General features: G+C 46.6%; 1 protein-coding gene across 6 annotated transcripts in view; it reads right to left on the reverse strand.

Annotated features, from left to right (window-relative positions):
• The window catches only part of ST3GAL3 (ST3 beta-galactoside alpha-2,3-sialyltransferase 3), a 389817-nt gene that overhangs the window by 85708 nt on the left and 277960 nt on the right, over positions 1-26149 (reverse strand). The gene's annotated exons all lie outside the window — the stretch shown is intronic.

Here is a 26149-nt window from a genome sequence, read left to right on the forward strand (position 1 = left end):
AATAAGGGACAGCCTTTCTACTCATTTTAGGGTGGGATGGCTGGAAAAGTTCCCAAGTACATAAAACATAGTAACATACTATGTGACAGCAGATAAAGGCCTGCATGGTCCATCCAATCCACCCATCAGTCACATTCATTATTAATTCAGGATTAAATCAACAATGAACATGATATTATATACTTGATCATGGTCTTTCTTTGTTGTTTCTGGGATATAGACCGTACAAGTCTGCCTGGCTCTGTCCTTATGTTCCAATTATTGGAGTTGCTGTCAAAGACCACTTCAGCCTATATAAATCTGTCTTGTCATTTGCGGGTCACAGTCTATAAAAGTCTGCCCGGCATTGTCCTCAAATTCCAAATTACTGGAGTTTTCATTGAAGCTCTCTCCAGCCCATCCTAAACCAGACTGCTATTTGCAGGCCTCCTGAATATACAAGCCAGCCCAGCACCAGCCTTAGTTGATACAGCCAGAGTTGCCATCTAAGCACCACTTGACATACAAACACATATGCAACCCTTTAAGTTTTATTTTTTATATCATTCATTTTCTAAATACAGATCCTCCGTGTTCATCCCATGCCTTTTTGAATTCTGCCACACTTTTTTTCTCCACCACTGCATCAACCCACCTTCTCTGAGAAAAATAATTTTCTGACATTACTCTTAAGTCTACCACCCCACAACCTCAATTCATGTCCTCTAGTTTTACCAGTTTCCCTTCTCTGGAAAATATTTATTTCTATATTAATACCTTTCAAGAATTTAAATGTCTGTATCATATCTCTCCTCTCCTCTAGGGTATACATATTCAGGTCTTCCAGTCACTTCTCATATGTCTTTTGGCACAAGCCCTATATCATTTTTGTTGCCTTCCTCTAGACTGTTTCAAGTCTTCTTACATCTTTAGCAAGATGCGGTCTCCAAAATTGAACACAATACTCTAAATGGGGCCTCACCAAAAACTTGTACAGGGCATCAACACCTCCTTTCTTCTGCTGGTTACCCCTCTCTCTATACAGTCTAGCATTCTTTTTGCCACGGCCATCATCTTGTCACACTGTTTCGTCGCCCTCAGATCCTCTCATCCCAAGGTTCCTCTCCTTGTCTGTGCGTATCAGCCTCTCACCACCTAACACATAAGTCTCCCTTGGATTTCTACTCCCTAAGTGCATCACTTTCCACTTCTTTGCATTGAATTATAATTGCCAAACATTAGACCATTCTTCTAACTTTTGCAGATTTTTTTCATGTCTTCCACTCCCTCTGTTAAAAATCTTGGTATCATCTGCAAAAAGGCATACATTAACTTCTAACCCTACGGCAATGTCGTTCACAAAAATACTGAACAGAATCGGTGCCAGCACCGATCCTTGAGGCACTCCACTACTCACTTTTCATCAGGGCCACCGAGAGACTAGGCCAGGCCCGGGAGAAGGCCGCCCCTGGGGCCCCCCCACCCGAGGTCGCCGGGCCTCCCTCCACTCGCCACCGGGCCCTCTCTCCACCCCTGGGCCCTCTGCACTGACCTTAAGCGCCTCACCTTCGAAAGCGCAGCAACAAGCAGTGGCAGACCACTCCTTCCTTCCGTGTCCAGCCCTCGTGGAAGTTAAGTCAGACGAGGGCGGGACACAGAAGGAAGGAGTGGTCTGCTGCTGCTTGCTGCTCTTTCGAAGGTGAGGCGCTTAAGTTCAATGCCAGGGAGCGATGGAGGGTGGGCAGGCTGGACTGCGGCGGCGACACCGGCACCCCCCCCCCCCCCCCCGGAGGCCCGGGGAATTTTGTCCCCATCCCCCCCTCTCGGCGGCCCTGCTTTTCATTCCTCCGAGTCAATTCCATTAACTACCACCATCTGGTGTCTGCTTGTCAACCAGTTCCTAATCCAGTTCACCACTTTGGGTCCTAACTTCAGCCTGTCAAGTTTATTCAAGGGTCTCCTATGAGGAACCGTGTCAAAGGCTTTGCTGAAATCTAAGTAGATTACATCTAGCGCATGTCCTCAATCCAATTCTCTTGTCACCTAGTCAAAGAATTCAATCAGCTTCATTTGGCACTATTTACCTTTGATAAAACTATGTTGTCTCGGATCTTGTAATCTATTGGATTCCAGGAAATTCACTATCCTTTCTTTCACCATCACTTCCTTTACTTTTCCAAACCTAAAGACTGGTGCATATAACAAGAACAGTCTAATTCAGGGACCTGGTCTTGCAGATATTTTTGATAGCATTTGAGAAGGACCAAATGCTGAGCATCCAACCAATAGGCTTCAGTATACAATTCACGAGAGGAGGACGAAAGAGCCGCCAGTGGCAAAGAGATCATATTAGCCCTCTCCTCAAGTCACTTCATTGGCTCCCTATCCGTTTCTGCATACAGTTCAAACTTCTCTTATTGACTAACATAAGTACATAAGTATTGCCACACTGGGACAGACCAAACATTCATCAAGCCCAGCATCCTGTTTCCAACAGTGGCCAATCCAGGCCACAAATACCTGGCAAGATCCCAAACAAGCTCAATATATTTTATGCTGCTTATCCCAGAAATAAACAGTGGCTTTTCCTCAAGTCAATTTAATAATGGTCTATGGACTTTTCCTTTAGGAAGCCGTCCAGACCCTTTTTAAACCCTGCTAAGCTAACCGCCTTTACCACATTCTTTGGCAACGAATTCCAGAGTTTAATTACACGCTGCGTGAAGAAAATGTTTCTCCAATTCATATTAAATTTACTACTTTGAAGCTTCATCGCATGCCCCCTAGTCCTAGTATTTTTGGAAAGAGTAAACAAATGATTCACGTCTACTCGTTCCACTCCACTCATTATTTTATAGACCTCTGTCATATCTCCCCTCAGCCGTCTCTTCTCCAAGCTGAAGAGCCCTAGATGCTTCAGCCTTTCCTCATAGGGAAGTCGTCCTTCTCTGTACCTTTTCTAATTACACTATCAAGCTTATTTTCGAAAGAGAAGGATGCCCGTCCTTCTCACAGGGTCGCCCAAATCAGCATAATCTAAAGCCGATTTTGGGCGTCCCCAACAGCTTTCCGTCGCGGGGACAACCAAAGTTCACGGGGGCGTGTCGGAGGCGTAGCGAAGGTGGGACTTGGCCATGCCTAACACATGGGCGTCCTCGATCCATAATGGAAAAAAAAGGGCGTCCCTGACGAGCACTTGGCCGACTTTACCTGGTCCTGTTTTTCTTACGACCAAGGCACAAAAAGGTTTTCGAAATGACGAGATGACCACCCGAGAGAATCAGGGATTACCTCCCCTTACTCCCCTAGTGGTCACTAATCCCCTAGTGGTCACTAATCCCCTCCCACCCTCAAAAAATATCTTTAAAAATATTTTGTGCCAGCCTCTATGCCAGCCTCAAATGTCATACAGCAGTATGCAGGTCCCTGGAGCAGTTTTAGTGGGTGCAGTGCACTTCAGGCAGGCGGACCTAGGCCCATCCCCTCCCTACCTGTTACACTTGTGGTGGTAAATGTGAGCCCTCCAAAACCCACCACCAACCACTGTACCCACATCTAGGTGCCCCCTTCACCTGTAAGGGCTATGGTAGTGGTGTACAGTGGTGGGTAGTAGGTTTTGGGGGCTCAGCACACAAGGTAAGGGAGCTATGTTCCTGGGAGCAATTTCTGAAGTCCACTGCAGTGCCCCCTAGGGTGCCCGGTTGGTGTCCTGGCATGTCAAGGGGACCAGTGCACTACGAATTCTGGCTCCTCCCACGACCAAAGGGCTTGCATTTGGTCGTTTCTGAGATGGGCCTCCTTAGTTTCCATTATCGCCGAAAATCAGAAACGACTAAGTCTAGGGACGACCATCTCTAAGGACAACCTAAATGTCAACATTTGGGCGTCCACGACTGTATTATCAAAACGAAAGATGGATGTCCCATCTTTTTTCGATAACACGGGTTTCCCTTCCCCTGCACCAGAATGTTTTGCAAGGACATCCTCAGCAAAACTTGGGCGTCCCCTTCGATTATGCCCCTCCACATCTTTTTTGAGATGCGGCGACCAGAGTTGAACACAATATTTGAGGTGCGGTCAAACCATGGACCCATACAAAGGCATTATAACGTCCTCACTTTAGTTTTCCATTCCTTTCCTAATAATATCTAACATTCTATTTGCTTTCTTAGCCACCGCAGCACACTGAGAAAGCAAATAGAATGTGCATTCACTCTGCAGCTTCTCAGTACCTCTCCATTCTTAATTCTCCTTACACTCTTCTCCAGGAATTCCATTCATTGGGTAAATCTTTCTTATCTGTACCCTTCTCCTCCACTGCTAACTCCAGACTCCGTTCCTTTTACCTTTCTGCACCATATGCCTTGAATAGACTTCCTGAGCCAGTACTTCAAGCTCCATCTCTGGCCATCTTCAAATCTAGGCTAAAAACCCATCTTTTTGAGGCTGCTTTTAACTCCTAACCCTACTCACTTGTTCAGTACCAATGCCCGTTTTATCATTCCCACTTTAAGAAATTCCCTTATCCCTTATTTGTCCCATTTGTCTGTCCTGATTAGATTATAAGTTCTGTCGAGCAGGGACTCTCTCTTCATGTTGAAGTGTACAGCGCTGCATACGTCTAGTAGAGCTATAGAAATTGTTAAGTAGTAGTTAGTAGTAGTAGCAACTGGTAGAATTGAAAAAGAGCAGTGCCAATCAACCCAAACTCTGCCTGTAAATCTGCAAAAGATTTCAACGCCCAGAGTCCTCCCAGAGTCAGAGGTACTGTGGAACCAATCATTCACATGGTATATTCCACAAGTGAGTGAAAAAAGTTGTAAGTGACCTCCTGTACGAATATGAAATAGACAGCGCCTTTTTTAGCCCACTTCATAAAGGCTGCATCTGTCATACCAGGAAAGGAAAGGGAATGGGACTTGATATACTGCCTTTCTGTGGTTACAATCAAAGTGGTTTACATACTGTATACAGGTACTTATTTTGTACCTGGGGCAATGGAGGGTTAAGTGACTTTGCCCAGAATCACAAGGAGCTGCGGTGGGAATCCAACCCTATTCCCCAGGATCAATGTTCGCTGCACTAACCACTAGGCTACTCCTCTACAAATGGGAAGCAGAGGGGTAGTTCTAACTTCACTCCTGATGAGTTGGCCTAATTTCTTCCATACCATTTGAAAGGGGACATAAAAACAAGAATCAGACCAACGTAGCATATGGGCATGCAGGCATCCCCTAAGGTCACTTCCTTCATCCATGCCGAAAAGTCAGAGGTACTGTGGAACCAATCATTCACGTGGTATATTCCACAAGTGAGTGAAAAAAGTTGTAAGTGACCTCCCGTATGAATATGAGAAATGGAGCGGCAGCACCTGCAAAAGATAAAGCTACTGGGGTAGGATCAACATGTTGTACAAAGATATACGCCCAAAGAAAGGCACCTGAAAATCCTTCCACAACTGCAAATGACTGGAGGTAGCCTCCTGCATTGGCGCAAAATTGACCCAAGCAATAGCTGTCAAGTCACATGGCATCCAAACCCCAAGATATTTCCCTCCCTCCGATATTCAGCACTACTTAAATGACCAGAACAGCTGCTGACCAGTTAAGCAGTGCTTAATCGGCTATCCACTGATATTCAGCGGGACATAACCAGCTATCCTCCACTGAATATCCCTGGTTAGTGGCTAGCAGATTGCCGGTTATATCTGCTAATTTTTAAAGTCAGTTTAGCGGGCATATTTGGCCGCATGAAAAGGTGGGATATCTTTGGCCAGTTTAAAGATAACCGGCTAAGTCTATCAACTTTGCCGGTTATCTTTAAATCAGCCAAAAATAAACCCGATATTCAATGTCGGTCACCGGAAATGGTCCAGCATTGAATATCAGGGCTCAGCACCAACTGCAGGAGTTAGCCACAGTTCTGTCACATCTGCAGTGGTAAAGGAAGTGCCATGGATTTAGCTAGATTCAAAGTCAGGCCCGAGAATAATCAAATTCATCAATCACACTTGACACTTGCGGCAGGGACATCAAAGTTTCCAATAAAGTAAGCAACAAATCTGCGTAAGTTAAGATCTTTACTCTGGCAAATCCTAACAGCAAGCCATATATATCTGGGTCCAGCTGTATAGCGCACAATGAAGGCTCCAAATAGAGCAATGGGAACAATGGGCAACCCTGACGAGTGCCCTGTTCAGTGGGAAAAGAGGGTGTTTGAATCAAATTCATCAGCTCCGCAACAGCCAGAGAAGTTGTACAACTGGCACACAGCTTGATAGAACAAGTCAGTAATCCCAACACACTGTAAAGCGGCAAATAAGTAATCCCATTTAACTTGATCAAAAGACTTACTGGCATCCAAATTCACCACCAGCCCCTCCGTTCCAGCTTCCTGGGCACAAGACAGAGCCAACAACAAGTGCGTACCCATTATAAAACCCTCCTGGTGGTCACCAACTAAAGAGGGCAATACTTCCTACCAAGCAAGTAGCTAGAATGCACAGAATGCGGGCCAACAGCTTCACGTCAACGTTGAACAGCAATATAGGCCTATAACACTCACAACTTGTACCCTGTTTCACAGGCTTAGGGATCAAAGAAATTAAAGCTGCATTTGCGTACATAGAAAACGCGCCACATTGCAAGCTGTCATCATAGTAGTCTTACAAGGGACCCAGCAGTGAAGTGGTCAGCATCTTATAAAATACCGGTGAAAACCCGGTCCCGGAGTCATATGAGACTTAAGGCATTTAAAGTCCTGCTGCAACTCCTTTGCCTGCACCAGCACAATCAAATTTTCCTGCTGCTCAGAAGTTAAGACCGGCAACCCAGAATCCTCCAGATAATCACTAAGAAACGGCTCTTCATTAGTCTTGGGGGCTGCATAAAACCTCTTAAAATGTTCATAAAACTGGATCGCAATGTCTCGTGGTTGATGAAAAACCTGACCATCTGGCAACAGAAGACAAGCAACATAGCGAGATCCCTGACACTGCTTAATGACCTGGGCCAATAGCCTTCCCAGGTGACTAAGAAACCGATGAAATCGGTACTTCTGACACAGCTGCATCCTTCGAGTTCACTCACGAATTAGTGAGCTTAAAGCAGTCTGTCTTGCAAAAAAGCCTCTCGAGCTGTCTTGGTTGAGTACTGGAGTACATAAGTACATAAGTAATGCCATACTGGGAAAAGACCAAGGGTCGATCGAGCCCAGCATCCTGTCCACGACAGCGGCCAATCCAGGCCAAGGGCACCTGGCAAGCTTCCCAAACGTACAAACATTCTATACATGTTATTCCTGGAATTTTGGAGTTTTCCAAGTCCGTTTAGTAGCGGTTTATGGACTTGTCCTTTAGGAAACCGTCCAACCCCTTTTTAAACTCTGCTAAGCTAACCGCCTTCACCACTTTCTCCGGCAACGAATTCCAGAGTTTAATTACACGTTGGGTGAAGAAATATTTTCTCCAATTTGTTTTAAATTTACTACACTGTAGTTTCATCGCATGCCCCCTAGTCCTAGTATTTTTGGAAAGCGTGAACAGACGCTTCATATCCACCTGTTCCACTCCACTCATTATTTTATATACCTCTATCATGTCTCCCCTCAGCCGTCTCTTCTCCAAGCTGTATAGCCCTAGCCTCCTTAGTCTTTCTTCATAGGGAAGTCGTCCCATCCCCGCTATCATTTTAGTCGCCCTTCGCTGCACCTTTTCCAATTCTACTATATCTTTCTTGAGATGCGGCGACCAGAATTGAACACAATACTCAAGGTGCGGTCGCACCATGGAGCGATACAACGGCATTATAACATCCTCACACCTGTTTTCCATACCTTTCCTAATAATACCCAACATTCTATTTGCTTTCTTAGCCGCAGCAGCACACTGAGCAGAAGGTTTCAGTGTGTTATCGACGACGACACCCAGATCCCTTTCTTGGTCCGTAACTCCTAACGTGGAACCTTGCATGACGTAGCTATAATTCGGGTTCTTTTTTCCCACATGCATCACCTTGCACTTGCTCACATTAAACGTCATCTGCCATTTAGCCGCCCAGTCTCCCAGTCTCGTAAGGTCCTCTTGTAATTTTTCACAATCCTGTCGCGATTTAACGACTTTGAATAACTTTGTGTCATCAGCAAATTTAATTACCTCGCTAGTTACTCCCATCTCTAAATCATTTATAAATATATTAAAAAGCAGCGGTCCTAGCACGGACCCCTGAGGAACACCACTAACTACCCTTCTCCATTGTGAATACTGCCCATTTAACCCCACTCTCTGTTTCCTATCCTTCAACCAGTTTTTAATCCACAATAGGACATTTCCTCCTATCCCATGGCCCTCCAATTTCCTCTGTAGCCTTTCATGAGGTACCATGTCAAACGCCTTTTGAAAATCCAGATACACAATATCAACCGACTCCCCTTTGTCCACATGTTTGTTCACTCCTTCAAAGAATTGAAGTAAATTGGTCAGGCAAGATTTCCCCACACAAAAGCCATGCTGACTTGGTCTCAGTAATCCATGTCCTCGGATGTGCTCTGTAATTTTGTTTTTAATAATAGCCTCTACCATTTTCCCAGGCACCGACATCAGACTCACCGGTCTATAATTTCCCGGATCTCCCCTGGAGCCTTTTTTAAAAATGGGCGTTACATTGGCCACCCTCCAATCTTCCGGTACCATGCTCGATTTTAAGGATAAGTTGCATATCACTAGCAGTAGCTCCGCAAGCTCGTTTTTCAGTTCTATCAGTACTCTAGGATGAATACCATCTGGTCCAGGAGATTTGCTACTCTTCAGTTTGCCGAACTGCCCCATTACGTCCTCCAGGTTTACCGTGAAGTCAGTAAGTTTCTCCGACTCGTCCGCTTGAAATACCATTTCCGACACTGGTATCCCACCCAAATCTTCCTCGGTGAAGACCGAAGCAAAGAATTCATTCAGTCTCTCCGCTACGTCTTTGTCTTCCTTGATCGCCCCTTTTACCCCTCGGTCATCCAGCGGCCCAACCGATTCTTTTGCCGGCTTCCTGCTTTTAATATACCGAAAAAAATTTTTACTATGTTTTTTTGCCTCTAATGCTATCTTTTTTTCATACTCCCTCTTGGCCTTCTTAATCTGCGCCTTGCATTTGCTTTGACACTCCTTATGCTGTTTCTTGTTATTTTCAGACGGTTCCTTCTTCCATTTTCTGAAGGCGTTTCTTTTAGCCCTAATAGCTTCCTTCACCTCACTTTTCAACCAGGCCGGGTGTCTTTTGGACTTCCGTAGGAGTAGGGAGTAGGGAGTAGTGTGATCAGCAGAGTTCTTCCAAAAAAACATCAAGACAAGGAATCTAGTGGAAAACAATCTTTATTCTTCAAGACCCAACACAGCACTTTGTTTCGGCAAAAAGCCTACGTCAGGGGTCTGTGTTTGAAATCACTAGAAGATATATCACGCAATGTAATCACTGGATAAAGATGTGATCCTGGAGCGGAGGTCAGCATATAAGTACACAGTACAAAGTACCAAAATGGGTTGAGTGCTGAACATAGGACCACTTTGCAAGTGCCAGCTTCTTCTCAAGATATCTTGGGCTGTTTGACACTCACGTACTGCAACAAAGACAATAATATCATCTCTAAGAACAGCTTTAGCGGTATCCCATAAGAGCTGCGGAGTGCCCAAATATTGTTCATTAGAGGTGAGGTAATCCTGCCACTTTTTAGACAATATGCTTGAAAGCTAATATCATCTTCCTACAAGTATGAAGGAAACCTCCACCCACCCTGAGGCAGGGAGAAACCACCCAAGTCAAATCGCACCCATAAAAGGAGTGATCAGACACCTCCTGTGGACCAATCTCAGTGCTGGAAATGCCAGCAAACAGAGCATGTGAGACAAGCACATAATCTGAGACCAGGTGTGATGCGCCTGAGAAAGATGGGTTTAATTTCTTTCTCCCAAGTGCAATAAGTGCCATGGATCAACCAGGTCTGGTATATTACAGAGACAGCAAACCCCTTTACTTCACTGCGTTCATCCGGAGCAGATCTCCTGCCCGTTCAATCCAATTCAAAATCCAGAACTCTATTAAGGTCACCCGCTATCACCAGTGGAGCGGTCAAATTGCAAGCCCCAATCTTGGCTAACAGTTCAAAAAAGGAGTGATCATAGACATCAAGAGAATATATCATTAACAGAAAAACTCAGTTCCCAGGTATGTAACTTTCAGAAGAAAATAACGCCCCAGGGGATTCACAAGGTAGATTTTTGTGAATGACAGCCATGCCCCTTCTTACGTGGCATAGAAGAGAAATAGATCTCCCCCAACCAGTCCCTTTTCAATTTAAGATGTTCAGCAGTAGTCAACCTAGTTTCCTGAAGACAAGCAATGTCCCAAAAAGAATGTTCAAAGACCCATCAACCATGAGAGTAGAAAAATACAAATGGGAGCAAAGGGTACAACAAAACTCCACAAAGGAAGGCTCCCTAGTGTCCCAGCCTCCACTAGGGCAGTCATCTTCTCCCTAAATGTATAAGACAAACCATCTGGAATGGACAAATGTTGGAGGAGTGGCCTAGTGGTTAGGGTGGTGGACTTTGGTCCTGGGGAACTGAGGAACTGAGTTTGATTCCCACTTCAGGCACAGGCAGCTCCTTGTGACTCTGGGCAAGTCACTTAACCCTCCATTGCCCCAGGTACAAATAAGTACCTGTATACAATATGTAAGCCGCATTGAGCATGCCATGAGTGGGAAAGCGCGGGGTACAAATGTAACAAAAACAAAAAAAAAATAAAGAGGAATGTAAAGAAAAACAAGCACTGGAGGGTTTTTAGCCGAAGAAGAGAGGATATTCTGTAGGTCATGAAGTAAGATTGATTGAATTTAGACCGCAGACATAGAGGATTTTCCTCCTATGCACTTTACTTCCTCTTTGGTTATCAAGATAAATACATGAAGAATATGAGGTTCATTTACAACCACATACTTTTGTAACCACATCTATGTTTTAGAAGGCAGTTTTCATTTATTGGTGGTTGTGTTCTTAAGTTTTTCAAGTCACCAGCTATAGATCTGTGGCCTTCATCCCCTTGTTGGGTAAGGTGATGGAGGGCATAGTTGCTTGCCAACTCTCGGATTACTTGAATTCCTTTTCCCTCCTACACTATTCACAATCAGGCTTTTGACCTAACAATAGTACAGGGACAGTCATTATCACACTCACTGCTAACTTCAGAAAAGAAATCAGCATAGGTAGGAAAATCATTCTTCTTCAATTTGACTTGTCTAGTGCATTTGATGTGGTCAATCACAATTTGCTGCCAGCACTAATGGACAATCTAGGAATAGGCAGGAATGTATTTAATTGGGTCCAAGGATGTTTAAAAACCAGATCCTGTCAGATCAAATCACAAAGCTCTATTTCTCTCCCATGGTCACTAGAATGTGGAGTGACACAGGGCTCTCCCCTATCACCCATCCTGTTCAATATCATGATGGCCCCTCTAGGGAAGTAAAGTTTCTGGATGCCCGAGGTTGCAAAAATTTAATTTACGCAGATGAGGGGGGTGTGTCAAGATGGCGGCGGAGTCGGATGTTTGAGTGGAGCGCTCTTGTGAAGCTGGCGAGGATTGTTTCTTTTTTCCTATCAATATGCCACACACTAAACGTAAAGCGGCGGTGAGAATGGTGCCCCCGCCCTCCTCAACCTCCACCCCGACCCAGCAGAACATCGAACGCTTCCTCACCGCTTCCTCGAAGAAAATGAGGGATACGGATCCCTTAGCGCTGACGACTGGAGAAGGGGAGTCAACGCTGGGAGAAGAAGTCTCCCTCTCTCCACCACCGATAACGTTGCCTCCGTGTCCAGCGTCAACTGCGGAGCTGGGGGTGATTTCTCGAACCGCCGGAAGTGCGATGAGAGACTCACCGAGCGAGGGACCAACCTCGCAGAAAACACTGTGTTCCGGGGTAAATCCTCTTGAGAAAATTCCGGAGATCAGCCTTGAGAACATTTGGCTTTTGCTGAATAAAATGGACTTGACGTTGCAAAAAACATCAGGCGAGGTAACAACTTTTAATTCTAAGTTTGAAGATCTGAAAATAACAGTTGATTCATTGAAGCAAGAATTGGTTACTAAAGTTACAAAATTGCAACAGGAAGTTGATTTACTTCAAACATTTAGAGACAATGTAGTTAAGGACAATACAGATATACGCCGAAAGATTGAACAATTAGAAAAATTTTAACCGGCGTCTGAATTTACGATGTTTAAACTTTCCTAAACTTCCTGGTTGTATCCCAATGGACCTCTTTAAAAGATATTTGCATGAAAATCTAAAATTTCCTTTGGAAGCAATTCCGCCTACTAATAAACTATATTATATTCCGAATGCTAGAAAGGAAGTTGGAGAGAAAAAAAGGTTCTGAAAATACAAATATAGACCTGAGCAATATTTCAGAACTACTGGAGCAATCTCTTGATGAAAAAACTGAAAGAGCGACACTCATTGTCTCATTTGCATTGAGCAAGATCTAAATGCTGTTATGAGATTATACTTCAAGAATATTAAAACCCTCTTTGGAGGTGAGAAAGTTTGGATTTATCCTGACGTAACGAAGCAGACCCAACAAAAGAGAAAAGCATTTCTTGCTTTGAGGAAGAGAACTGTGGAGGTGGGGGGTTCTTTCCTCTTAGCCTATCCGTGTAAATGTTTAATAAAATTGGGTGAAACAAAATATATATTTTATTCACCAGAACAGCTCAAAGTTCTCCTGGACTCGAAGCAACTATGAGTTAACAACAATAGGAATATTCGAGGAAACGCCGCATTTGTGTAGTAATGTTGTTCTTGCAATAATCTCAATTTAGAACGCCCCCCGTTATTTGGGGTCTAAGGAAGCTATAAATTTATATCCTGTAGATTATTTTCGTCTTTTTTTCCTTGTATATTTTATCCTTTCTTATGATTGATGAAAAATAAGTATTTCTTCTGTTCAAAATTTTTTGCTGTATTACTAAGACAAGGAATTCTTGTTAAATGTTTAAATTCTAATAAATATAATAATAATTTACGCAGATGATGTAACATTTATTTCCCTTTTTACAACAACATTGAAGACATGCTGAATAATGTTAAATCTGACCTTGACCTGATGGAAAATTGGGCCTCCACCTTTAAATTAAAATTAAACAGAGAAAAAAAAACAAATTCTTAATCTTATCTAACCCCTATCACACTATACATTACCGTAGCTTTACCACCAATCAAGAAATTTATCCATTGGAGTCACAATTAAAGATATTAGGAGTAATAATTTTTATTTATTACATTTGTATCCCACATTTTCCCGCATAACAGTAGGCTCAATGTGGCTCACAGGTTCCGGAGAGGAGTGTTTACCTACAGTACTCTCCTCTCCGGAACCTGTACCAACTCCGGGAATATATACAGAGTGGAAAATAGAGTAGCAGTAGGTGAAAGGAAGCTGAAAATGTTCTGGAAAACAGAATACAACACTGGGACGAATATATAAAGGGGTAAAATTGAAAGGGACGCCCAAATTTTTCTGAGGACGCACCTGCTGGACATCCCAGCGAAGGCATGGGGAAACCCACACCATCGAAACAAGATGGACGCCCATCCCTCGCCTCAACAATATGGTCGGGGACGCCGAAATCTGGAAACCTAGAATCGAGTATGTCTTTCGATGCCCAAGTTCAAGCAGCCACCGCAATATCTTCAAAACCTTGGTACAATCATTAGTACTAATCATACCCTGATTACTGTAATGCCATTTATGCCAGCTGCAAAGAATTGACTCGACGGCAGAGAAAGACCTGCACGGTCCATCCAGTCTGCTCAACAAGATAGCGAAAGCTACATACCTGTAGAAGGTATTCTCCGAGGACAGCAGGCTGATGGTTCTCACTGATGGGGTGACGTCCAGCGGCAGCCCAGGACCGGAAAATCTTCCCTAGCAAAAAAAGTTTGCTAGTCTCGCGCTCCCGAGCGAACCGCACATGCGCAGCCGTCTTCCCGCCTGATCGCGAGCGTGCTCGTCAGTCCAGTACATAGCTACGGTAAGGGAAGACACAACTCCGAAGGGGAGGTGGGCGGGATTGTGAGAACAATCAGCCTGCTGTCTTCGGAGAATACCTTCTACAGGTATGCAGCTTTCGCTTTCTCTGACAAGCAGGCTGCTTGTTATCACTGATGGGGTATACCTAGCCCCCAGGCTCACTCAAAACAATAAACATGGTCAATTGGGCCTTGCAACGGCGAGGACATAACTGAGATTGACCTAACATGTTAACAACTAACAGAGAGTGCAGCCTGGAACAGAATGAAAACGGGCCTAGGGGGGGGAGGAGTTGGATTCTAAACTCTAAACAGGTTCTGTAACACCAACTGCCCAAACCGACTGTCGCGTCGGGTATCCTGCTGAAGGCAGTAATAAAATGTGAATGTGTGGACAGAAGACCACGTCGCAGCCTTGCAGATCTCTTCAATAGTGGCTGACTTCAAGTGGGCCACTGACGCAGCCATGGCTCTAACATTGTGAGCCGTGACATGACCCTCAAGAGTCAATCCAGCCTGGGCGTAAGTGAAGGAAATGCAATCTGCTAGCCAATTAGATATGGTGCGTTTCCCTACAGCCACACCCCTCTTGCTGGGATCAAAAGAAATAAAACAATTGGGCGGACTGTCTGTGGGGGCTTGTCCGCTCCAAATAGAAGGCCAATGCTCTTTTGCAGTCCAATGTGTGCAGTTGACGCTCAGCAGGGCGGGTATGAGGCTTGGGAAAGAATGTTGGCAAGACAACTGACTGGTTCAGATGGAACTCCGACATCACCTTTGGCAAGAACTTAGGGTGGGTGCGGAGGACTACTCGATTATGATGAAATTTGGTATAAGGAGCATGAGCTACTAGGGCTTGAAGCTCACTGACTCTGCATGCTGAAGTTACTGCCACCAAGAAAATGACCTTCCAGGTCAAGTACTTCAGATGGCAGGAATCTAGTGGCTCAAAAGGAGGTTTCATCAGCTGGGTGAGAACGACATTGAGATCCCATGACACAGTAGGAGGTTTGATAGGGGGCTTTGACAAAAGCAAACCTCTCATAAAGCGAACAACTAAAGGCTGTCCAGAAATCGGCTTACCTTCTACACGGTAATAAAAAGCACTGATAGCACTAAGATGAACCCTTACGGAGTTGTTCTTAAGACCATACTCAGACAAATGTAGAAGGTATTCAAGCAGGGTCTGTGTAGGACAAGAGCGAGGATCTAAGGCCTTGCTGTCACACCAGACGGTAAACCTCCTCCATAGAAAGAAGTAACTCTTCTTAGTGGAATCTTTCCTAGAAGCAAGCAAGACTCTGGAGACCCCCTCCGAGAGACCCAAGGAGGCAAAGTCTACGCTCTCAACATCCAAGCCGTGAGAGCCAGGGACTGGGGGTTGGGATGCAGAAGCGCCCCCCTCGTTCTGAGTGATAGGGTTGGAAAACACTCCAATCTCCACGGTTCTTCGGAGGACAACTCCAGAATAAGAGGGAACCAGATCTGACAGGGCCTAGAAGGAGCAATCAGAATCATGGTTCTGCGGTCTTGCTTGAGTTTCAGCAAAGTCTTCCCCACCAAAGGTATGGGAGGATACGCGTACAGGAGGCCCTCCCCCCAATGTAGGAGAAAGGCACCCGACGCTAGTCTGCCGTGGGCCTGAAGTCTGGAAAAGAATTGAGGGACCTTGTGATTGATCTGAGTGGCAAAAAGGTCGATCAAGCCCCACGCTTGAAAGATCTTGCGTACGACTCTCGAGTTGAGAGACCACTCGTGAGGTTGCATTATCCTGCTCAACCTGTCGGCCAGACTGTTGTTTACGCCTGCCAAATAGGTGGCTTGAAGAAACATGCCGTTCCGGCGAGCCCAAAGCCACATTCTGACGGCCTCCTGACACAGGGGGCGAGATCCGGTGCCCCCCTACTTGTTGATATAATACATGGCAACCTGATTGTCTGAATTTGAATAATTTGATTGGACAACCGATTCTTGAAAGCCTTTAGAGCGTTCCAGACCGCTCGTAACTCCAGGAGGTTGATCTGCAGACCGGTTTCCTGGGGGGACCAACTCCCTTGAGTGTGAATCCCATCGACATGAGCTCCCCAACCCAGGAGAGATGCATCCGTCGTCAGCACTTTTTGTGGCTGAGAAATTTGGAATGGACGTCCCAGGGTCAAATTGGATCGAATTGTCCACCAATGCAGGGATTTGAGAAAATCTGTGGACAGTAGGATAACATCTTCTAGATCCCCTGTGGCCTGAAACCACTGGGAAGCTAGGGTCCATTGAGCTGATCTCATGTGAAGACTGGCCATGGGAGTCACATGAACTGTGGAGGCCATGTGGCCGAGCAATCTCAACATCTGCCGAGCTGTGATCTGCTGAGATGCCTGCACCCAAGAGACGAGAGCCAAAAGATTGTTGGCTCTCGGCTCGGGAAGGTAGGCACGAGCCATCTGAGAGTCCAGCAGAGCTCCTATGAATTCTAGTCTTTGAACTGGAAGAAGGTGGGACTTTGGATAATTTATCACAAACCCTAGTAGCTCCAGGAGTCGAATAGTCATCTGCATTGACTGTAGAGCTCCTGCCTCGGAGGTGTTCTTCACCAACCAATCGTCGAGATAAGGGAACACATGCACTCCCAGTCTGCGAAGAGACGCCGCTACTACAGATTTCGTGAACACTCTGGGCGCAGAGGCGAGACCAAAGGGTAGCACACAATACTGAAAGTGCCTTGTTCCCAGACTGAATCCCAGATACTGCCTGTGAGCTGGCAATATCGGGATGTGAGTGTAGGCGTCCTTTAAGTCCAGAGAGCATAGCCAATCGTTTTCCTGAATCATGGGAAGAAGGGTGCCCAGGGAAAGCATCCTGAACTTTTCTAGGACCAGATATTTGTTCAGGCCCCTTAGGTCTAGGATGGGACGCATCCCCCCTGTTTTCTTTTCCACAAGGAAGTACCTGGAATAGAATCCCAGCCCTTCTTGCCCCAGTGGCACGGGCTCAACCGCATTGGCACTGAGAAGGGCGGAGAGTTCCTCTGCAAGTACCTGCTTGTGCTGGAAGCTGAAAGATTGAGCTCCCGGTGGGCAATTTGGAGGTTTTGATTTCAAATTGAGGGAGTATCCCAGCCGGACTATTTGAAGAACCCACCGATCGGAGGTTACAAGAGGCCACCTTCGGTGAAAAAACTTTAACCTCCCGCCGACCGGCAGATCGTCCGGCACGGATACTTTTATCTCAGCTATGCTCTGCTGGAGCCAGTCAAAGGCCCGTCCCTTGCTTTTGCTGGGGAGCCACAGGGGCCTGAGGAGGCGCACGCTGTTGACGTCAACAAGCGCGCTGGGGCTTAGCCTGGACAGGCTGTCGGGAAGGTGGATTGTACCTGCACTTAATATAAGCGTAGGGAGCAGTCCTCCTACCCCCGAAAAAACGTCTACCAGCTGAGGTAGATGCTGAAGGTGCCTGGTGGGAGAGGTTGTCGTAAGCAGTATCCCGCTGGTGGAGCTGATCTACCATTCTTTCGACTTTCTCACCAAAAATGTTATCCCCCCGGCAAGGAGCATCCTTAACACGTTTTTGGACTCTACCGTCTAAGTCAGTGGCACACAGCCATGAGAGTCTGCGCATCACTATACCCTGAGCGGCAGCTCTGGATGCAACATCAAAAGTATCATAAGCACCCCTGGACAGGAATTTACGACACGCCTTCAGCTGCCTGACCACCTCCTGAAATGGCTTGGCCTGCTCTGACGGGAGCTTGTCAACCAAGTCCGCCAACTGCCTCACATTATTCCGCAAGTGGATGCTCGTGTAGAGCTGGTAAGACTGAATTTTGGACACGAGCATAGCAGAATGGTAGGCCTTCCTCCCAAAAGAATCCATAGTTCTATATTCACGCCCCGGGGCGCCGAAGTGTAATCCCTAGAACTCTTGGCCTTCTTAAGGGCCAAATCCACCACTCCAAAGTCATGAGGCAATTGAGTCTTCATCAACTCCGGATCCCCGTGGATTCGGTACTGGGACTCAACCTTTTTGGGAATGTGGGGATTAGTTAACGGATGTGTCCAGTTCTCTAACAACATCTGTTTGAGAATGTTATGTAGAGGAACAGTGGACGATTCCTTAGGAGGGGATGGATAGTCCAGGACCTCGAACATCTCAGCCCTGGGCTCATCCACAGTCTCAACCGGGAAGGGAATGGCCGTAGACATTTCCTGGACAAAAGATGAAAAGGAAAGACTCTCCGGGGGAGAAAGTTTCCTCTGAGGCGAGGGAGTAGGATCAGAAGGCAAGCCACAAGACTCCTCGTCCGAGAAGTACCTGTCATCCGCCTCTGCTTCCCATGAGCCCTCCTCTGCGGAATCGGACATCAGTTCATGAACTTCCGTCCGAAGCTGCGCCCGTCTCGACTCCGAGGACTGATGTCCACCGTGGTGTTGTCGAGAGGAAGACTCCCGCACCGGAGGCGATGAAGCTCCCTCCATCGATGACAGCGGGGAATCAGCCTGGGTGGCACTTGTCCCCGGCACCGCAAGCGGTACCAGTCGGAGACCGCACCACGAGCGATGAGCCAACCGCCGCCTCCCTCGACGGCACCGGCGGCGCAAGCACTGGCGGTACCGGAGATGAGCGTAACAGGTCCCCCAGAATCTCTGGAAGAACGGCTTGAAGGCTCTCATTAACTACTACTACTACTACTTAGCATTTCTATAGCGCTACCAGGGTTACGCAGCGCTGTACAAGTTTAACATGGGGAAGGATAGTCCCTGCTCAAGAGAGCTTACAATCTAAAGGTTACAAACTATGTAGTCAGTGTAGGTAACTTACAACTTATGTAGTCAGTGTAGGTAGCTTACAATCTAGAGGTTACAAACTCTGTAGTCAGTGTAGGTAACATGAATGGGGAAGGTGGTTAGGCGCCAAAAGGAAGGGAGAAGAGATGGGCTTTGAGTAAGGACTTGAAGATAGGCAGGGAGGGCGCATGGCGTATGGGCTCGGGAAGTCTGTTCCAGGCATAAGGTGATGCGAGGCAGAAGGGGCGGAGTCTGGAGTTAGTGGTGGTAGAGAAGGGTACAGATAGGAGTGATTTGTCCTGAGAGCGGAGGTTACGGGTGGGAACATACGGGGAGAGGAGGGTAGAGAGGTAATGGGGGGCTGCAGATTGAGTGCACTTGAAGGTCAATAGGAGAAGCTTGAACTGTATACGGTAGCGGATCGGGAGCCAGTGAAGCGACTTGAGGAGAGGGGTGATATGAGAGTATCGGTTCACACGGTAGATAAGACGCGCGGTGGAATTTTGGACAGATTGAAGGGGGAATAGATGGCTAAGCGGGAGGCCAGCGAAAAGAAGGTTGCAATAGTCAAGACGAGAGGTAACGAGCGAGTGGACGAGGGTTCGGGTGGTCTGTTCAGAGAGGAATGGGCGAATTTTGCTAATATTATAGAGGAAGAAGCGACAGGTCTTAGCTGTCTGCTGGATATGGGCAGAGAAGGAGAGGGAGGTGTCGAAGACGACTCCGAGATTGCGGGCTGAAGAGACGGGGAGGATGAGGGCATTGTCAACAGAGACGGAAAGTGGGAGAAGAGGGTTTGGGTGGAAAGACAAGGAGTTCAGTCTTTGCCATGTTCAGTTTCAGATGCCGGTTGGACATCCAGACAGCGATGTCTGAGAGGCAGGCCGAAACTTTGGCCTGGGTTTCGACTGTGATGTCGGGATTGGAGAGATAAAGCTAGGTGTCATCAGCATAGAGATGGCACTGGAAACCATGTGATGAGATCAGCGAGCCCAGGGAAGAGGTGTAAATCGAGAAAAGAAGCGGTCCAAGGACAGATCCTTGAGGAACCCCAACAGAGAGCGGGATGGGGGTGGAAGAAGAGCCATTAGAAAATACTCTGAAGGTGCGTTGGGAAAGGTACGAAGAGAACCAGGAGAGGACGGAGCCCTGGAACCCGAATGAGGACAGTGTGTCAAGAAGTAAATTATGATTGACGGTGTCAAAGGTGGCCGATAGGTTGAGGAGGATGAGGATGGAATAGTGACCTTTGGATTTGGCAAGGAACAGGTCATTGCAGACTTTAGAGAGTGCTGTTTCTGTCGAGTGTAGTGGGCGAAAGCCGGATTGAAGCGGATCGAGGACGGCCTGAGAGGAGAGGAAATCAAGGCAGCGGCTGTGGACAGCGCGTTCAAGTAATTTGGAGAGGAATGGTAGAAGAGAGATGGGGCGGTAGTTGGAGGGACAGGTGGGGTCAAGTGAAGGTTTTTTGAGAAGTGGTGTGACTACAGCGTGCTTGAAGGTGTCAGGGACAGTAGCGGTGAAGAGAGAGAGGTTGAGGATGTGACAGATTGAGAGGATAACTGTAGGAGAGATGTTGTTAAGCAGATTGGTGGGAATGGGATCAGAGGAACATGTGGTGCACTTAGAGGAAGAAAGAAGGCGAGCAGTGTCCTCTTCGGTGATCTCAGGGAAGGAGGAGAAGGAGGCCAGGTTAAGTTGGTTGAGGGAGTGGGTTAAGAAGTCGCAGGGAGGAGAAGGCTTGGAAGTGAATTCAAGGTTTATCTTATGCACTTTATCGCAGAAGTAATCAGCTAGTGTTTGAGGAGAGAGTGAAGGGGGTGGGTGGGAGCGGAGGGCACTTTAAGTAGGGAGTTGAGGGTGGCGAAGAGGCGACGAGGGTTGGAACCAAGAGAAATGGTTGAGAGTAATATTCTTGTTTGGCAAGGAATAGGGAGGACTGGAAGGAGGAAAGCATGAATTTGTAATAGGTGAAGTCTGACAGGGTGCGAGATTTCCTCCAGATTCGTTCAGCAGAGCGGGTGTAGGAGCGAAGGTAACGGATGCAAGGGGTTAACCAGGGCTGAGGATTAATGCGCTTAGAGGGGCGAGAGACAGATGGTGCTAGGGTATCCAGAGCAGTGGAGAGAATTTCATCGTAGGTAAAGACAGCCTTGTCGACGGATTCAGAAGACGAGATGGAAGGGAAGAGATTGGAGATGTGAGAGGATAGGGTAGGGGGGTCGACGGATTGGAGATTCCTGAAGGCAGTGGTTATAGTTGGGCGAGGTTGAGGGGGAGGGTGGTGAAGTGTGAGGGTGATTAGGTGATGATCTGAGATTGGAAGGACTGAGGTGCAGAAGTTGGAAGGTGAGCAGGAAGAGAAGAGAACGAGGTCGAGACAGTGGCCATTACGGTGAGTAGGGGTGGTAGAGCATAGTTGGAGGTTAAAGGAGGATGTCAGAGTGAGGAATTTAGAAGCGTAGGAGTTGGATGGGTTGTCAACGTGAATATTAAAATCACCAAGAATGAGGGATGGAGATGAGGGATCAAGAAAGACGGTGAGCCAAGCGTCGAAGTCAGTAAGGAATGAAGAGAGGGGCTTATCAGGGGGGGCGGTAGATGACTGCAACTCTGAGTGGTGTCGGGTAGAATAGCCGGATGGCTGTAGAGAAAAGCAAGGATGCCGGTACAGGAGAAGATGTAAGAACCTGTCTGGAGCGCGGAGGCAGTACCGGGCTGTCCGGAGATGAGCGCACCGACATCTCCTGAATCGAGGGTGAGCGGTCCCTCCGGCATCGGCGCTTCTCGGGTGCCAAGTATTTCGGCGCCCCGGAGCTCTTGGTACCGTGTCAAGACGGTGACAGATGCCGATGCTTCTTAGCCTTCACTTGAAGCTCGGTACCGGTACCTCCCGGTACCGAAGAGGAGGACGTCGAATCCAAACGACTCCTCGGGGCCGGGGCCGAAGAAGGTCGGTCCCGGTGGGCCTGTACAGCAGGAGTCCTCGAGGCAGGCGGAGACCCACTCGATGGCTCACTGCTACCAGCATGGGGTCTCTGGACAGCCATTACCTGCGCTCCGGAGCACGATGCACCCTCCGATGTCGACATCGATACCTGCGATGACCTCGGTACCACTGGCTCCGTCGACGTCGAAGAACCGGACCGGGCTCCGAACAAGACGTTCCACTGAGCCAAACGCACCACCTGAGTCAGCTTCTTCAATTGGAGACACTGAAGACAGGTGTCAGGTCGATGACTCTCACCTAGGCACCGAAGACACGAAGCGTGCCTGTCAGTAAGGGTGTTGGTCCGGCGGCACCGCGTGCACCTTTTGAAGCCGCTGGTAGGCTTCGAAGACATTGACGGAAAAATTGCGCCGGCGAGGTCGAACGCAATGGTGCCTGAAAAAAAAGACACCAAAAGGAAAAAAGGGAACCGCCCGGGCGGCCCAAAATGGCCGCACGAAAGAATCAAAAGGAAACTTAAGGGGAAAACTAAGAAAACTAAAGGACTTTTCTTTTTTGGGGGTTTTATTTTTAAAAACAGAGAAAAAGAAAAGAAGAGTCAAAGACTCAAAGGAAAAAATTCGCTGAAAATGGGCGAAGAAACAAAAAAAAAGTGGAAGAGGTCGATCCTGGGCAGAGAAGCGGCAAAGCAGCGTTCCCGAACCACGGAAAAAAGAAGACTGATGAGCACGCTCATGATCGGGCTGGAAGATGGCCGCGCATGCGCGGTTCGCTCGGGAGCGCGAGGCTAGCAAACTTTTGTTGCTAGGGAAGATTTTTCGGTCCTGGGCTGACGCTGGACGTGACCCCATCAGTGAGAACAAGCAGCCTGCTTGTCCTCGGAGAAAAACTCATATGTGCTACTTTATGTGTATACCTGACCTTGATTTGTATCTGCCATTTTCAGGACACAGACCGTAGAAGTCTGCCCAGCACTAACCCCACCTCCCAACACCGGCTCTGTCACCCAATCTCCGCTAACCTTCTGAGGATCCATTCCTTCTGAACAGAATTCCTTTATGTTTATAGTAACATAGTAGATGATGGCAGAAAAAGACCTGCACGGTCCATCCAGTCTGCCCAACAAGATAACTCATATGTGCTACTTTTTGTGTATACCCTACTTTGATTTGTACCTGTGCTCCTCAGGGCATAGACCGTATAAGTCTGCCCAGCACTATCCACGCCTCTCAACCACCAGCCCCACCTCCCACCACCGGCTCTGGCACAGACCGTATAAGTCTGCCCAGCACTATCCCCGCCTCCCAACCACCAGTCCCGCTTCCCACCACTGGCTCTGGCACAGACCGTATAAGTCTGCCCAGCACTATTCCCGCCTCCCAACCACCAGTCTCGTTTCCCACCACCGGCTCTGGCACAGACCGTATAAGTCTGCCCAGCACTATCCCCGCCTCCCAACCACCAGCCCCGCCTCCCGATCTTGACTAAGCTCCTGAGGATCCATTTCTTCTGCACAGGATTCCTTTATGCTTATCCCGCGCATGTTTGAATTCCGTTACTGTTTTCATTTCCACCACCTCCCGCGGGAGGGCATTCCAAGCATCCACTACTCTCTCTGTGAAAAAATACTTCCTAACATTTTTCTTGAGTCTGCTCACGCATTTTTGAATTCCGTTACAGTTTTCATCTCCACCACCTCCCGCAGGAGGGCATTCCAAGTATCCACCACTCTCTCCGTGAAAAAATACTTCCTGACATTTTTCTTGAGTATGCCCCCCCTTCAATCTCATTTCATGTCCTCTAGTTCTACCGCCTTCCCATCTCCAGAAAAGGTTCGTTTGCTGATTAATACCTTTCAAATATTTGAACGTCTGTATCATATCACCCCTGTTTCTCCTTTCCTCCAGGGTATACATGTTCAGGTCAGCAAGTCTCTCCTCATACGTCTTGTAATGCAAATCCCATACCATTCTTGTAGCTTTTCTTTGCACCGCTTCAATTCTTTTTACATCCTTAGCAAGATATGGCCTCCAAAACTGAACACAATACTCCAGGTGGGGCCTCACCAACGACTTATACAGGGGCATCAACACCTCCTTTCTTCTGCTGGTCACACCTCTCTCTATACAGCCTAACAACCTTCTAGCTATGGCCACCGCCTTCTCACACTGTTTCGTCGCCTTCAGATCCTCAGATACTATCACCCCAAGATCCCTCTCCCCATCTGTACATATCAGACTCTCATCGTCTAACACATACGTTTTCCGTGGATTTCTACTCCCTAAGTGCATCACTTTGCATTTCTTCGCATTGAATTTTAATTGCCAAACCTTAGACCATTCTTCTAGCTTCCGCAGATCCTTTTTCATGTTTTCCACTCCCTCCTGGTTGTCCACTCTGTTAGAAATCTTAGTATCATCCGCAAAAAGGCAAACTTTACCTTCTAACCCTTCGGCAATGTCACTCACAAATATATTGAACAGAATTGGCCCCAGCACTGATCCCTGAGGCACTCCACTACTCACCTTTCCCTCACCGGAGCGAATTCCATTAACCACCAACCTCTGGCGTCTGCCTGTCAACCAGGTCCTAATCCAGTTCACCACATCGGGTCCTATCTTCAGCCTGTCAAGTTTATTCAAGAGCCTCCTGTGGGGAACCGTGTCAAAAGCTTTGCTGAAATCTAAGTAGATTACATCTATAGCACGTCCATGATTCAATTCTCTGGTCACCCAGTCAAAGAATTCAATGAGATTCGTTTGGCACGATTTACCTTTGGTAAAACCATGTTGACTCGGATCTTGCAACTTATTGGCTTCCAGGAAATTTACTATCTTTTCCTTCAGCATCGCTTCCATTACTTTTCCAATAACCGAAGTGAGGCTTACTGGCCTGTAGTATCCAGCTTCTTCCCTATTACCACATCCGCTGTTCTCCAATCCCATGGAACCTCTCCCGTCTCCAAGGATTTATTAAACAAATTTTAAGAGGACCCGCCAGAACTTCTCTGAGCTCCCTCAATATCCTTGGGTGGATCTCGTTCGGTTCCACGGCTTTGTCCACCTTTAGATTTTCAAGTTGTTCATACACACTCTCTTCCGTGAACGGTGCTATATCCACTCCATTCTCATATGTACTTTTGCCAGTTAATCGCCTTAACTCTGCGTATTTGTTTTCAAAACTCTATATCGGTTAACCGCAGATTATATGGAACCTATAATTAATCTACCCGTACATAACCCTCTTCCTGGTTCCAGAGACTATTTAACTCTTTATTATCCTAATTGCAAAAAAGTGGTGTATAAATTAGTTTTCACGGCAGGGTTCCCTTACCAATGTACCAAATGGTGGAACTCCATCCTGAAACTAGTCAGATGAGAGCATAATTATTTTAAATTTGGGAAATCCTTAAAAACCTTTCTTGTTAAGAAATGTTTTTACTGATGAACCCCCCCCCCCCCCCACCAATAAGGAAGAATCCTAACGCAAAGTGTCCATTTCCATTATTTTTCACTTCATAATGTTATTCTTTCAAATGAATTATCACATTCTATTTAATCATAGTTTAATTCAACCCTATAAGCCTTTTATACTGATGTATTCACTGACTAATTTGTATTGTTAGTATAATAATCTGAAATCCACATTGAACCCAATTTGATTGGCAAAATGTGGGAAAAGAAATAAAGAAAGAAAGACAGACAAAAGACTTATTTCTAGGATAAGCAGCTTAAAATGTATTGTACTATTTGGGATCTTGCCAGGTACTTGTGACTTGGATTGGCCACTGTTGGAAACAGGATGCTGGGCTTGATGGACCTTCTGTCTGTCCCAGTATGGAAATACTTATGTATTTATGGGAAAGATGGTATATAAGAATTAGAAATAAATAGATCTGTATCAGTAGCACAGCACAGCATAACATAGGACCTGTTATCAACTACACAACACTGAATTTTTACCAGCAGTGCAGGCCTGTATAGCACAATTCTGTCCTCATATTAGCAGTCCAGAACACCAGAGCAGTGCAAAATAAAGACCTGAATCATCAGCAGAGTACAAGAACAGCACTGGACCTTTGCTATTCCTGGATGACAGAGTTTGTTTTATGCTGACATCTATTTTAATGGGACTTAAGGATCACAGGTACTTACTTGGAGTTGGTTTAGGTACACTACTAATAATCAGGGTACCGTTCATAAGGTGATTCTGCTAGTGGTAAAGAAGACAACCACATCCATGGCATTATTCCACTACATAGCTAATGTTTTTTCTTAACCACCTATATAATCTGATCGATAACCATAAACTGCATCCTTTCAGGAGTTATCACACAGACTACTTGCCTTTATGCTCAGCAATTCCT

Source organism: Microcaecilia unicolor, chromosome 6, assembly GCF_901765095.1.
Source record: "Microcaecilia unicolor chromosome 6, aMicUni1.1, whole genome shotgun sequence".
NCBI classification, from domain to species: domain Eukaryota; kingdom Metazoa; phylum Chordata; class Amphibia; order Gymnophiona; family Siphonopidae; genus Microcaecilia; species Microcaecilia unicolor.